Raw genomic sequence first — 12,037 nt, 5'->3', positions numbered from 1 at the left:
CAGTTTTACTATGAGGAACCTAGGTATGCTTTTCTATATATTTATCCTGATACATATATACACTGTTTTTTGAGTTTATGCCTTGATGTCTCCCCCCTGCCCCAAATTTGGAAAGTTCTGTCAAACAAACAAATATATTTTTTGCTTCTAGGAGTTTAAAGGCAGAAATGGAAAATAGGTAGAAGAAAATATTAAAAATGTATAAACAAATTTATCAACTATTTTTAAGTGAGCTGTAAATATATTAAACAAATTAATGTTATCTGATCATCTTAACCATTTTAAGTGTATAGTTCAGTGGTATTAAATACATCCATTTCTTCAACCATTATTGCTATCCATCTTCAGAACTCTTTCCATCTTGTAAAACTGAAACTCTTACTCATTAAACAATTACTTCCATTGTCCCTCCCCCAGCATCTACAAATCTGAGAGTTCAGGGGAAATGGATGTCTTCCCCGGTATATACTATGGGCAAGTGAATCTTAAAGAAGAAAGAAAAAAGAAACAAATCTGGGGGTTTGAATATGAGCTCCATCTGGTGTAATTTTAGTTCTGAGTAGTACCAGCTATATCACTGGCCAGATTACTAACCCTGGGTTCCTGTCTGGCTTGCATGTTCATCATAGCTTGTGTTGTTTTGTTGATTGAAAGAAATCAGAATGCACCAGACACAAGTTATACTAGTACTTGAAAGACCATTCCAAAATGAAAAGAATGTTCTGAGCATAATGTGATATTAGCATTAGGGTTGGGGAGAAGTGTAAGAGTACAGAATATTGCTGCTGCTGCTAAGTCGCTTCAGTCGTGTCCGACTCTGTGCGACCCCATAGACAGCAGCCCACCAGGCTCCGCAGTCCCTAGGATTCTCCAGGCAAGAACACTGGAGTGGGTTGCCATTTCCTTCTCCAGTGCATGAAAGGGAAAAGTGAAAGTGAAGTCGCTCAGTTGTGTCCGACTCTTAGCGACTCCATGGACTGCAGCCTACCAGGCTCCTCCGTCCATGGGATTTTCCAGGCAAGAGTACTGGAGTGGGGTGCCATTGCCTTCTCCAACAGAATATTGAGTAAAGCGCATTTTCTTGATGTGAAGATGCCATAGAGTGCCCACCACAATCAATAAGCAAAGTCACATCATGAGATTTTGTGAAAATGAGCGTGAATAGAATTTCCTACAGTGTTTTGGAAAAGGGAAAAATAGAATGTATACACAATGTCTAAACATTAGAATGTTTTCCAGTTCTCAACAGCAACATTAGAAGCTTTAAGACTGTGCACAATGCCTTTCAAATGACCAGAGAAAATAATTTCCAATCCAGAATTCTCTTCTCACCCACAGGATCAATCTAGCATGAAAGTTAAAAAAAGAGGTTTTCAGATATACAAGTTCTTATCTTCCCTAAACACTTTTTCAACAAAATACCAGAGGATGTGTACCCCCAGGCGTGGGGACTATGAATGCAGAAGACATAAGATCCAGGATTCAATACAGAAAAGGGGTGAAGGAATTCCCAGGATATTGCTACAGATAAATCCTAGAAGACAGCCAAGCATCAGACCTAGCAGAAGGGCAAAACAAGAGTAGTGTCTCCAGGAACAAAATGAATGTTATAAGTTATCTGTTGTGCTTGACTATAGAAGAGTTACAGATGATATTTTATATTATCAATAGGGTCTATAGGCATGCTAAGAGCTTCCCTGGTGGCTCAGATGGTAAAGAATCTGCCTGCAATGTGGGAGGCCTGGGTTCTATCCCTGAGTTGGGAAGATCCCCTGGAGGAGGACATGACAACCCACTCCAGTATTCTTGCTTGGAGAATCCCCAGAGACAGAGGAGCCTGGTGGGCTGTGGTCCATGGAGTCGCAAAGAGTCAGAGACGACTGAGTGACTAAGCACTGCACAGCACAGGCATGCTGCTGCTGCTGCTGTTAAGTCGCTTCAGTCGTGTCCGAGTCTGTGCGACCCCATAGACGGCAGCCCACCAGGCTCCTTCGTCCCTGGGATTCTCCAGGCAAGAATATTGGAGTGGGTTGCCATTTCCTTCTCCAGTGCATGAAAGTGAAAAGTGAAAGTGGAGTCTCTCAGTCATGTCTGACTATTTGCGACCCCGTGGGCTGCAGCCTACCAGGCTCCTCCGTCCATGGGGTTTCCCAGGCAAGAGTACTGGAATGGGGTGCCATTGCCTTCTCCGACAGGCATGCTAAATACATGGAAAAGCAAAGAAGAAAGAAAAGTTCTCGAAGACTTAAAATGGAGCAGGAAAGACAATGAAATGAGTGGCACAGCTATGAGAAATATTTGTGTATTCATAATATAGACACTAAATATCAGTTTTAAGTGGTTCTACTTATTATGTCTAATTATTATAACTTTTTGGTCAGAAATTATGATTTTCAAGTTTTAATTTAACACGTTGAAAAGTGAAAGTGAAAGTTGGTCCGCCGTGTCCGACTCTTTGCAACTCCATGGACTATACAGTCCATGGAATTCTCCAGCCCAGAATACTGTAGTGGGTAGCCTTTCCCTTCTCCAGGGGATCTTCCCGACACAGGAATCGAATCCAGGTCTCCTGCATTGCAGGTGGATTCTTTACCAGCTGAGCGACCAAGGAAGCCCAATTTAACACATTAGTGGTGGTAGTGATAGTGGTTTAGTCGCTAACTCGTGCCCAACTCTTGTGAGTCCGTGGACAGATGAGCCTGACAAGTTACAGTCCATGGGATTCTCCAGGTAGGAATACTGGAGTGGGTTTCCATTTCTTTCTCCAGCGGATCTTCCCAACCCAGGAATCAAAGCCCGGTCTCCTGCACTATAGCAGATTCTTTACTAACTGAGCTACAAGGGAAGTTTTGCATGTAATAATAGGCAAATTGGCAGCTATGATTCCGGGTCTGCAGAGGTGAAAAAATCCCAATACAAGTGTCTCCCTGCAAAGGTCAGGGTCCCTGGTGCCTGCCCATTTCCAGATTCTGACTAGACACATCAGCTCTGGGGCAGGTTTCTCCTTCAGCGCTAAGAGGATCTGGCTCGCAGGCATAAATTTGGAGGAGCTCTCTCTAACGCCCATGTCAGCAGCGTCCTTTTCATCCCTGAGGTCAGCTCTGGACTCTTGCTGCTTCAACAAGATGCTGCCTTCCTTCTCCAAAGCCTGGAGGTAAATTTCCACGAGCTGTCTGGACTGACGAGCTTCCTTTCTCTGGTCAAGCACCTGCTGGAGTGTGTTCCGGAGCCCCTGGACTGCCACATGACTTTGACTGAGTTCCTGGGGCAGCTCCGAACATGGGACATCAATGAACATCTGGAGCTGCTCCTTGGACAGCAGGATGATGCTGGTTAGGTTTTCCTTCAGCTGCCTGGCCGCGTTCTTCCACTTCAACCCTACTGCACTGTCGGTTTCATCTCTGTTGAAGGACTCTTGGGTTATCCAAGCTGTACCTCCATCTGAATTGTGTGTCCACTTCTCATTCCCAGCCAATGCCACAAACTTAGTATTGGCAGAAAGACACAGGAACTAATCATCGTCATCCACTATGGTGCCATCCTCTGCCAGGACCAGGGTGACTGGCACCTGGGACTTATCAACGGCCAGAATATCACAAGCCTTGTTCCTCAACTCTTCGAGGCATGAGGCAGCCATGCCGTGCTGTTCCCGGCTGTTGTTGCGGCGCAGCAGACACGGCTTTAGAGCCCAGATCTCTCCGGGTTCTGGAGCTACATGGCTGCTGGCCACCTCCATTCTCTTCAGGGTGGGACCAGACTGACATGGAGAAGTCAGGGAGGCTGGGGCGCAGGAGTCCTCCCCAACTCCATCCCCCACGGCATGCAGGGAAATGGAGCTGAGCAACCAGGGAAGCCCAATTTAACACATTCAGTTCCGTTCAGTTCAGTCACTCAGTCGTGTCCAACTCTTTGCGACCCCATGAATTGCAGCACACCAGGCCTCTCTGTCCATCACCAACTCCCGGAATCTACCCAAACCCATGTCCATCGTGTCAGTGATGCCATCCAACCATCTCATCCTCTGTGGTCCCCTTCTCCTCCTGCCCCCAATCCTTCCCAGCATTAGGGTCTTTTCCAATGAATCAGCTCTTCACATGAGGTGGCCAAAGTATTGGAGTTTCAGCTTCAACATCATTGGAAAGCCAATGAACACCCAGGACTGATCTCCTTTAGGATGGATTGATTGGATCTCCTTACAGTCCAAGGGACTCTCAAGAGTCTTCTCCAACACCACAGTTCAAAAGCATCAATTCTGCAGCGCTCAGCTTTCTTCACCGTCCAACTCTCAAATCCATACATGACCACTGGAAAAACCATAGCCTTGACTAGATGAACTTTTGTTGGCAAAGTAATGTCTCTGCTTTTAAATATGCTATCTAGGTTGGCCATAACCTTCCTTCCAAGGAGTAAGCATCTTTTAATTTCATGGCTGCAGTCACCATCAGCAGTGATTGTGGAGCCCAAAAAAATAAAGTCTGACACTGTTTCCACTGTTTCCCCATCTATTTCCCATGAAGTGATGGGACCAGATGCCATGATCTTAGTTTTCTGAACGTTAAGCTTTAAGCCAACTTTTTCACTCTCCTCTTTCACTTTCATCAAGAGGCTCTTTAGTTCTTCAGTTTCTGCCATAAGGGTGGATTTAACACATTAGGATCAGATAATCCTGTTCCTAAAACTTAATTATTTCTATGCAGTAGAGTACTGCACTTGAATACATGAAAAATATGTTTTAGTCAGATATAACATTCTTTTCAAGCAAGCCGTGTTGAATTTGTGGAGCAGATCCTTTTCGGAAATGCTATACTGTTGTTCTAAAATTAAATTAAAATTCAAACACTTGGAACATAGAAATTAACTCAATTTATATTAGAAGTTATAATAAAAGATTTTACATGGTTCTGTGTAGGATAATTGTTATATAAAGTGTATCTAGATGATTCTACAAATTTATTACAACTCAATACTGCATGATATGATAGTTTTATATGGTAGCTTTCCAGAAAGCTCATATTATCAAATTTGCTATAATTATTGGAACTGCATTTCAATTAAACACTTAGCAATTTCCTTGTTCTTTTTGAAATATTTTGAAACCCATTAGTGTGTCAGTGACTTGGCATTGCTCTCTAATTGCAATAGATTTCAAGTGATAAAAATTGATTTTTTTGTAGCGTACTTTGTAGAGTCAGCATTGGTTACCTGAATACATTACAATTTTCTTAAAACATTATTTGATGTTGTTAGGAGGTTTCATTGTCTGAATTCAAGATTATATATGCAGATTATTCTTCACTGCAGAATGATTTGTATTTTGAAGAAATGTAATGAAATGTGAAATCCTAGGAAATATTAGGATATTGAAACATATTTTTTTTGAAACATATTTTAAAAGCCTCTTTACATATAAAGCTAAATATTGCCATCATAGGTTCAATGTATCTGTTAGCATTTTAGGGATCATAGATGTAATTTTTGTTATAAGTATATTACAAAGCAATAACAGAAATATTAAATTTATAATTTCAGAGGACAAACCTTTATTTACTAATTATAATCAGTAACTTCCACATCATGTACTTTTTATAATAAAAACATTTATTATATTAAAACATTATAGAAAGTACAAAATTATTACTTTATATCTCAATGGTTTTTTATAACTACCCATATAACCATTATCAAATGAAGAAATAGAACATTACAAGCATCCTTATCCCCCCTACTTACTTCTTTTGCCCCAAAGTAACCACTGTTCTGGTTTTTGACACCATTGGTTTATTTTCACTGTGTTTCAACTTATATAAAAATTGAATATGGTGGATCTGTTTTGTGTCTGGCTTCTTTCTCTGAACCTTTTAATTTGTAGGCTGTAATCTATGTTGCTGCAAGTAGCAATAATTAGTTCATTCTTAATATAATATATCACACTTTCTTTATCCATTTTACTACTGATGGAAATTTAGGTTTCCAGTTTAGTGCTTTTATGAATAGTGTTAAAGTTGTTGTTGTTCAGTCACTTAGCCATATCCAACTCTTTGTGACCCATGGACTGGAGCACTCCAGGCTTCTCTGTCCTTTGTCATCTCCCAGAGCTTGCTCAATCTCATGTCCATTGAGTCAGTGATGCCTTCCAACCACCTCATTCTCTGTCATCCCGTCCTCCTCCTGCCTTCAGTCTTTCCCAGCATCAGGGTCTTTTTCAGTGAGAGATCTCTTTGCATCAGGTGACCAAAGTACTGGAACTTCAGCTTCAGCATCAGTCCTTCCAATGAATGAATATTCAGGACTGATTTCCTTTAGGATGGATGAGTTGTATCTCCTTGCTGTCCAAGGGACTCTTAGTAGTCTTCTCCAGTATCACAGTTCAAGAGCATCAATTCTGTGGTGCTCAGCCTTCTTTAAGGTCCAACTCTCACATCCATACATGATTACTGGAAAAACCATAGCATCATTTTTTTTTTTCTCATTTTATTTTATTTTTTTTCTCATTTTAGCCATTAGTCTTTAGGAGTATTACATTGAGTGTTTAATATGCATTTTCCTGATGGCTAATGAAGTTTAATCTGGAGAAGGAAATAGCAATCCACTCCAGTGTTCTTGCCTGGAAAATCCCATGGACAGAGGAGTCTGGTGGGCTACAGTTTGTGTGTTCACAAAGAATCAGATATGACTTAGCAACTGAACAACACCACCAATGAAGTTTAATACCTTTGCATATATTTTTTGACTATTTGGATAATCTGTTGTAAACTGCCTTTTAATATCACTTGCATATTTATCTTTTATGTTATTGATTTTTAGTAGTGTTTGGTATATTAGATATATTTTATAGTTATACATAATGTAAATAAATCTCTACGATTACACTTTTACTTTCTTAATGATTTCTATTGATAGATATAACTTCTTCATGTGATATCAAATTTATTCATCTTTTCCTTACAGTTACTGCTTTTAGCATCCTATTTAAGAATTCATTCCTTATCATAGTTCTTAGATAATTTTTATTGACGTTTTATTGTTTTGCTCTTCACAATTATTATCCCAGAGGTCTCTGACACTATTCTAATTTCCTCCCATTCTTTCTCCTTTATACTGCTCTTCAGCAGTTATTTACACTATTCTATCTTCCAGGTCACTTATCTGTTCTGCCTCAATTATTCTCTATTGATTCCTTCTAGAGTATTTTTAATTTCAGTAATTGTGTTATCATTGTTTGTTTATTCTTTATTTCTTCTAGGTCCTTGTAAAATGTGTTAAATGTTTCTTGGATTTTCTCCATTCTATTTTTGAGATTTTGCATCATCTTTACTACATTGCTCTGAATTCTTTTTCAGATAGTTTGCCTATTTCCTCTTTGTTTATTTGGTCTTGTGGATTTTTGCCTTGTTCCTTTATCTGCATGGTATTTCCCTGTCTTTCATTTTGTCTAACTCACTGTTTGAGGTCTCGTTTCCCCAAGCTATAGGGTTGTACTTCTTGCTTTTGGTCTCTGCTCTGGGTGTCTTGTGTAGACTTTGTGTTGGGAGGGACTTCTGCCTATGTTCTGGTGGGAGGGGGTGAGTTCTTTTCCTCTGATGGACAGGGTCATGTGAGATGGTGTGTTGTGGGGTGTCTGTGCAGCCTGTCTGCTGATGATTGCATTTGTGTCTCTGTGTTACTTGTTGATTGAGTGAGGCATCCAGCACTGGGTACTGCAGGCAGATAGGTGGTGCCAGATCTTGGATTTGATTGGAGGCATTCATGGGAGTTCTCACTAATACCCCTTGGGGCCAGGAGTTCTCTGACTGTCTAGTGTCCTGGACTCAGTGCTGCCACTGCTCTTTACAGTTAGATCTATGATATTATGTAAGTGGATGCTGCACATATGTTTATGGATGAGATTACCTGTAATAGGCTTCGTTAGTAGCTCAGCTGGTAAAGAATCCGCCTGCAAGGGAGGAGACCTAGATTTGATCCCTGGGTTGGGAAGATCCCCTGGAGAAGGGAATGGATACACACTCCAGTATTCTTGCCTGGAGAATTCCATGGACAGAGGAGCCTGGAAGGCTATAGTCCATGGGGTCGCAAAAGATCGGACATGAGTGAGAGACTTGCACTTCACTTACCTTGTAATATTCTTGAACTTTTTCTTATCAGTATTTGTTAACAGACTTTGCTCCTTTCTGGCTTCAAGAAAAATGATATGGGAAGTTTTAAATCAGCTATTGCTCTATGTGTAGACAATTTTAACATCTCAGTGGCTTAAACTATTGTTTAAGCCATTATGCTACTCTTCTTTGCTTATAGTATTTTCAGTATCATTCAGTTTTAAATATATCCTAATTTACCTTATAATATCATCTTAGACCTATAAGTTTCTTAAAATTCTGTTTAAATTTTATAAATGTTTATAGCCTTATTAACAATTTGTACAGTTTTTTGAATTTTGAATTTTGTAGTCTAGAAATTTGATCTATCTGTTGCTCATTTTTTGAAATCTCTTGAGGTTTGATTTAAAGCTGAATACTTACTATTTTTATAAATGTTCCATTCACACTTAAAAATATGTATTTGCCAGTAGTTGTATGTAATACTCTACTGATATCAGCTAGATTAATTAGCTTATTAATGAAATTTTCATGTCTTTTTTATCTTGCTTAATGTATTAATCACTTTGAGTAGTGTGTCAAAAATTCCCACTGTAGTGATATATTTTACAATTACTCCTTATGGTCTGTTCAATTTTTACTTAATAATTTTGAATCAATACTGTTATGTGTCTACCGATTATAGCTGTCGGTTAAGAATTGTACAAAAAGATCTTCATGACCCAGATAATCACGATGGTGAGATCACTCACATAGAGCCAGACATCCTGGAATGTGAAGTCAAGTGGGCCTTAGGAAGCATTACTACGAACAAAGCTAGTGGAGGTGATGGAATTCCAATTGACCTATTTCAAATCCTGAAAGATGACGCTGTGAAGGTGCTGCACTTGATATGCCAGCAAATCTGGAAAACTCAGCATTGGCCGCAGGACTGGAAAAGGTCAGTTTTCTTTGCAATCCCAAAGAAAGGCAATGCCAAAGAATGCTCAAACTACCGCACAATTGCACCCATCTCACACACTAGTAAAGTAATGCTTAAAATTCTCCAAGCCAAGCTTCAGCAATATGTGAACTGTGAACTTCCAGATGTTCAAGCTGGTTTTAGAAAAGGCAGAGGAACCAGAGATCAAATTGCCAACATCCATTGGATCATCAAAAAAGCAAGAGAGTACCAGAAAAACATCTATTTCTGCTTTATTGACTATGCCACAGCCTTTGACTGTGTGGATCACAATAAACTGTGGAAAATTCTTCAAGTGACGGGAATACCAGACCACCTGACCTGCCTCTTGAGAAACCTGTATGCAGGTCAGGAAGCAACAGTTAGAACTGGACATGGAACAACAGACTGGTTCCAAATAGGAAAAGGAGTATGTCAAGGCTGTGTATTACCACCCTGCTTATTTAACTTATATGTAAAATACATCATGAGAAATGCTGGGCTGGAGGAAGCACAAGCTAGAATCAAGATTGCCGGGAGAAATATCAATAACCTCAGATATGCAGATGACACCACCCTCATGGCAGAAAGTGAAGAAGAACTAAAGACCTTCTTGATGAAAATGAAAGAGGAGAGTGAAAAAGTTGGCTTAAAGCTCAACATTCAGAAAACTAAGATCATGGCATCTGGTCCCATCACTTCATGGCAAATAGATGGGCAAAGAGTGGAAACAGTGGCTAACTTTATTTTTCTGGCTCCAAAGTCACTGCGGATGGTGATTGCAGCCATGAAATTAAAAGACGTTTACTCCTTATAAGGAAAGTTATGACCAAACTAGACAGCATATTGAAAAGCAGAGACATTACTTTGTCAACAAAGATCTGTCTAGTCAAGGCTATGGTTTTTCCAGTAGTCATGTATGGATGTGAGAGTTGGACTATAAAGAAAGCTGAGTGCAGAAGAATTGATGGTTTTGAACTGTGGTGTTGGAGAAGACTCTTGAGAGTCCCTTGGACTGCAAGGAGATCCAACCAGTCCATCCTAAAGGAGATCAATCCTGGGTGTTCATTGGAAGGACTGATGTTGAAGCTGAAACTCCAATACTTTGGCCACCTGATGCGAAGAGCTGACTTACTTGAAAAGACCCTGATGCTGGGAAAGATTGAGGATAGGAGGAGAAGGGGATGACTGAGGATAAGCTGGTTGGATGGCATCACAGACCCAATGGACATGGGTTTGTGTGGAGTCCTGGAGTTGGTGATGGACAGGGAGGCCTGGCGTGCTGTGGTTGATGGGTTCGCAAAGAGTCGGACACGACTGAGCAACTGAACTGAACTTAACTGAGAAGTTAGTTCTATATCTGTTTTTATTTTTCATAAATGTCTGTTTTCGTTTGATCCTACATTTTACAGGATTTTGTAGGTGTTAGCTTATCTGTCTTAGGACATTAAGTATTCTGATTTTAAACTATGATTCTGAATGATGCTTTTGCTTATTTATTTGATTATGAGTTGGTTTTTTAAGATATCCTTTTAATTGAGTTGTCTTTCTTCAGATGTTTGTCAGTACTTGATTTTGTGTTCAGTTTTGTAATTGAGGTTTCTTGCTTGATAGTTCAAATGATCTATCTTTCGAACTTGGCTGCTGTTTTCAAAATAAATACTAAATTGGATGGGACATCAGAACTATAGATCCAGGTCAAAGTGCTGGCAATACTAGGAGCCATGTTCACACAATTGTTAGACTCTGGAGAGTCTGTGCTGTCAGAGCCCTCCTGGGCCAGGGGAGGGACTGCTGCTATTAGGGCTCTGAACTACTCTTTGAACTTGCTCTCCAGCAGGAAGGAAAGGTTGTTAATATGTGCCAATAAATGGGATCCTTGGACTTAGAGTCTTTACATACTGTGTTTCACTAGACACCTGAGACACTCTCTTGTGTCATTGTCCAAGGTTGTCCACTTTTTCTCTGTCTTCTCCTCACCTCCCCATGCCCACATCTGACCCATCACAGGGCCCAGCCTTAGGTGGTTTCTTCAAGAAAGAAATGGTAGTACCTAATTGTACTAGCTCAAACAACAACGTTTCCAGTTCTTCCTGAGTTGAATTCTACGTGCTTCTTTCTCCTTCAGTGCATCATCTAGACTGAGGTTTTCTTCAATTGTGTCTATTTTCAATTCCTCAGGAATTTTTCATGCCCATTAAAAAAAAGTGACATATATATGCTGCTGCTAAGTCGCTTCAGTCGTGTCCGACTCTGTGCGATCCCATAGACGGCAGCCCACCAGTCTCCGCCGTCCCTGGGATTCTCCAGGCAGGAATGCTGGAGTGGGTTGCCATTTCCTTCTCCAGTGCATGAAAGGGAAAAGTGAAAGTGAAGTCGCTCAGTCGTGTCCGACTCTCAGTGACCCCATGGACTGTAGCCTACCAGGCTCCTCCGTCCATGGGATTTTCCAAGCAAGAGTACTGGAGTGGGGTGCCATTGCCTTCTCCAGACATATATATCTGTTTTTCATTTCTTGACTTTGACTTTGCACCTTAATCCTGACAGTTACTAAATTCATTGTTACTATTGTTTAGGAGATATTTCCAGCTTTAGTAACTGTCAGTTTTAGAGTTGATATTGCTATGATAGTATTTCAAGGTGGTCATTACTGCTATAATGTATCTGGACTAGTCAAATTTTATGATATATATATATATATATATATATATATATATATTTCAGTAATCTTTCTAGAAATCTGATATGCAATATGAATAAAAGGTTAATATTGGTAAAAAAAAAAAAGTTGTAATTTTGGTATGCTGCTGCTGCTGCTGCTGCTGCTGCTAAGTCGCTTCAGTCGTGTCCGACTCTGTGTGACCCCATAGATGGCAGCCCACCAAGCTCCGCCATCCCTGGGATTCTCCAGGCAAGAACACTGGAGTGGGTTGCCATTTCCTTCTCCAGTGCATGAAAGGGAAAAGTGAAAGTGAAGTCGCTCAGTCGTGTCTGACTCTCAGCG

At 40.4% G+C, this 12,037-nt stretch overlaps 1 protein-coding gene and 1 pseudogene across 9 annotated transcripts in view; one reads left to right on the top strand and one right to left on the bottom strand.

Moving 5' to 3' along the window:
- STPG2 (sperm tail PG-rich repeat containing 2) overlaps positions 1-12,037 on the top strand; it is a 601,931-nt gene that overhangs the window by 237,383 nt on the left and 352,511 nt on the right. The window lies entirely within an intron of this gene.
- On the bottom strand, positions 2,937-3,736 carry LOC145538742 (DNA fragmentation factor subunit alpha pseudogene; annotated as a pseudogene).

Source organism: Giraffa tippelskirchi, chromosome 1 (genome assembly GCF_054371585.1).
Source record: "Giraffa tippelskirchi isolate mGirTip1 chromosome 1, T2T-mGirTip1v1.2.pri, whole genome shotgun sequence".
Classification (NCBI taxonomy): Eukaryota; Metazoa; Chordata; class Mammalia; order Artiodactyla; family Giraffidae; genus Giraffa; species Giraffa tippelskirchi.
The sequence above is the reverse complement of the archived record's forward strand: the minus strand, read 5'-3'. Positions and strand labels throughout refer to the sequence as shown.